The sequence below is a fragment of the Aptenodytes forsteri genome, unplaced genomic scaffold (genome assembly GCF_000699145.1).
Source record: "Aptenodytes forsteri isolate BGI_AS27 unplaced genomic scaffold, ASM69914v1 Scaffold173, whole genome shotgun sequence".
Lineage (NCBI taxonomy): Eukaryota > Metazoa > Chordata > Aves > Sphenisciformes > Spheniscidae > Aptenodytes > Aptenodytes forsteri.
The window spans coordinates 779,176-783,136 of NW_008794449.1; positions in this window are offsets into that span (position 1 = coordinate 779,176).

The window sequence follows — 3,961 nt, forward strand, 5'->3', positions numbered from 1 at the left end:
GCAACCCCCTTTTTTTTTTTTTTTTTTTGAGATCTTTGTAATATAGGTAATAATAACTGTAGCAGATATTATTGTACCCAAACTATATATCACACAGATCAGGGGCTTAGAGTTCCTGGTCCAGAAAGATCATGCTTAGATGGTGAGGTTTTGCACCAATGATTCCTATTTGTCTTTTGTTCTCCTATGAAATAGTAACTTTAATAGCAGTTGGAGGAGAAAACAGCCAACAGCAACGATATGAGAGCGGTGTGAGGTGAATATCTGAACGTAAAACCCACATGGAGATTCGCCCTGCAAAAACCAAGCACCTCCCAAACACGAATAACTAAATAACCATCGTCAATGACCACCCCCTCACCGGGGTGATTTTCTTTTTAAGTCCAATTTCTACCTGGCTCCTTACCCGGGCTTCCCGGCTCCGGGTATAAGTTGTAGGGGGTCCTTCTCATGGTGTTAGGAGCTGTTTTAAGGGTGTTAAAAAGCCAGCTCTGGCTGTAAGAGGACAACGGGTTAATGTGCTGCTGGAAAGGGTCCCCGCTAACCTGAGGTGCTCCCTCCCCACCAGTAAGGCTTTGCCCATATGGGGCCACGCTGGTGGATTTTATTTCAGCCCCATCTCTGGAGACCAAATGTGATGCGTCGCTTTGGGCTGGCTTTTAGCGAGCAGCCCTTTCCCACCGGGAACGGCGCAGATAAGTGCTCAAATGTGTTTTGGCGGATTCGTGAATTTGGCACTGAAGCCAACCCCAACAAATGTCCACATGCAGTATCTGCTGGCCACCAGCCCCACCACCTCTCAGTGCCTGGGATCACGAGTCCTTGGCCTGAAGATATTTATCACCTCTTTCTGGCTCTGTTTTAAGGCAGCTAAACACCTCTGGAGGTCTAAATTTTCAACCATGTCAGCACAGAGACCCCCACCCTGCCGCAATGGGTCTTGCAGCCGTGGTGCCTGATGGCAGCGGGGACGGGAGAGGGCTGGGCGGCTGCTCGGACAGTCCTGCAGCATCAGGTCTGCCGCGGATGTGAAAGACGAGGAGAAGATGGCCCACGGTGATAAGCTCCCAGGAAATTTCTATGGTGCCTCCTACTCTTCTCTGTCCAGACAGCTCCAGCACTGCTCCGGGATCTTATCTCTCCATATTGCTGCACCTCTCTGGCCTCCCTCCTACAGTGCCCTGCTCAACTTGGTGCAAAACACACTCCTAATTGCACCGGCCTGGCCCAAAGCTCTGATCCCATCTGCCCTCTCCGACTCCCGTCACTGGCTTCACTGGTTTTATCACCTATTTCGTTTAAATTTTTGATGCCGCCTCTTCAAAACCAGGCAGAGGTCAGCCCAGCCCCAGCTCCTCCACTGTTTCTCCTTTTATTTTTAGTTTGGGAATTAAAAAAAAAAAAAAATTAACAACCTTTAAACATTCAGCTGCTTCTCTTGGATACATGGAGCCACCAAAATGACTGGGAAGTCGCGTGACTCCAACCTCTGCAAGTGCATGAAGCCCTGGGCTTGGAGATCCACCTAGAGGAAAACATCTCCCGAGAGCAAACCATCACTTGGAGACAGCCGCAGTGGTTTCCAAACCAGGCCGTGTGCTTGTTCACAAAGTTTCTGTTTTGCAAGATATTCAAATAATCGGAGACAAACAGGAGTCAGGGTTAATCCTCCCAATCTGCCTTTTATCTGAAGAATCACTTTCCCACTACAATGCAACCATCGTGGGGGAGGGTGAAACACCGTCGGTCCGGCTGACACACGGGAGCGTGGTTTATGGTGTGGGGTGAAGTGGCTCCTCTGCTGAGGCGGTGATTTAGCAGAGGTGTTTGAAGAAAGCAGCTGCCCTGGATCCTCGGTGGTTGGTGTCCAAGACCTGCCATGTCCACCCCTTTGAGCTGATGGTGAGCAAGAGCGAGGCGTGCTCCTCTAGTGCGATATTACGGTGGAGGGACCTGAGGAGGGACTGATCCCGCAGACAAGGTCTTGCTGTCAGGAGGATGCACTGTCTCACGGCACTTTTCACTGTATTCCCAAACCACGTCCAGCCTTTCTGAATAAAAGCCCATTCCCCTTTTCCCCATCCCCTGCACCATCCAGCGCCCTGGCTGCTCTTGCACCGCTCCTTCCATGGAAACTCTCCAGCCTGCCTGGCTCGATATTAAAAAAAAGGGTGGAAAAAATATATTTATCATTATTTCTGCTCATAATGAGCTCTCCCAGCTCACGCAGGGATGCTCAAGGCCGGGAAATGCACAGGGATATTTGCTTGTGATGCAGCCCTGGGATGGTGCTGGGACTTTTGAGCGAAGCGTGGCAGGTATTTCCGAGCCCCCTGCACTAATTGATGGGCTCTCTATATATCATGCCAGATAAAGGGCTCTTGTGCAGTAAATGCTGACGTTTAGAACATCCTGATAGTGTTTTGTTAACAAGAAGATAACGGGAGAGCAAGATACGTTTGTTTAGCTGCCTATAGATAAACCCAATAGGGTCTTTGTTAAGTTTTCATGACTGATGGCAGGTACTAAATGCGATAAATAATACCTCAGGTCCTGATTGGAGCTACTGTAGCACAAATTATAACCCACGGCACTGACCTGTGAGCGGGGATGGAGGGGTTGAAGGCTACAGGAGTGAAGACCTGGGATTTTTTTTGGGTGGCAACCCCTTGTTTCTGAACCGACGGTGATCTGCTAAGGCTTTTCGAACACTCCTGCAAAGTGGTACACACCAGAAAAGCGAGGGATGAAAAGGATGTTGGCAATAAGGTGTTGGTGGCAGCAGAGAGGCTGCAAAAATTCACGGGGAGAGTGTGGCAGTGGACAGCCCCAGTCTAAAACTGGCGGTGACCTTTTCTCCAGGGCTCTTCACCGGCTCATCCAGGATGGGATGCCCCAGGTATCTTTGGAAACGGAGGGTGAGCAAGGCTATGTCGTAAAATCATGGCCAGCAGATCCCGAGCACCCTTCTCCCCCCCGCCCCAGGAGGACGCTGAGTCAAGGCAGCGTCCGCCTCCCTCCCAGGTTCGCCTTCGTCAGGGTGCTTATTAGCATTTCTCCCCAAACAACCTGCTAATTGCAAGGTGGGTCGCTGTCAGCCCTCTTACAAAAGAAGGAATTGTTATTGGGAGGCGATGTGGTCGCCCTGGCCCTGAGTCATGGGAGGAGAAGAGGGGCCACGGGGTCTGCCCGTGATGCTCCCGGGTGATGTCCCCAGGGTGTCCCCACCGATGCGCCAGCCCACGAGGCCAAGGCTCACGTTAAGCCGGTGACAGATTACCAGCAGGGGGAGAGCTGCTCGGCAGAGGCTCCCCAAAGCCTACGGTTGCAAAACCTGTCAAGGTTTAGAAGCCAGGCCATGAAACAACCCAACTCCTCTCAGCTGTTGAAAGGGATTATAATTACACTGTCTTCAGTGTGATCTTCCCCGAGAAGTCGGTAATTTGCTCCCATTTTTTTGTTTTATTCTTCTCGTGCCTTTTAGGAGAGGAGAGTGCAGAAGCTGCGCCGGGGTGATGCTGAAAGTCTCCGTGACCCCCAGGCTGGCACCTTTCTGGCACATCCCACCAAGCAAGGGAACGAGGAGGACTCCAAGCTTGGCTCCCTGGCTGAAAACCTCTGGGATGTTGGGAGTCGCAGCTCCTTTTCTGATGGAGGTGAAACCAGAAAGCAGCCGTGGCACCTCCAAGGTGGTGCTGACTTTGCACGATGTCACATTTCGGCTCCCTAGGCACCAGGAACAAGGACCTCAGAGTCCAGGTTTCCACCTAAAAAAGGTGTCACTGAGACATGAAATAGGTCCTTGGGGAGGCTGTGCAGTTTGGGTTTTGTTTTTCTATCCCAGCTGTTCACATGCATATTTATTTGTTGGGTTTTTTTAATTCTCTCAAGGAGGTGCAAAAAGCTGGAGAAGAAAGCACCGAGCCAGGTTTGTATAGTGTCCCAAATTATTTACGTTAAT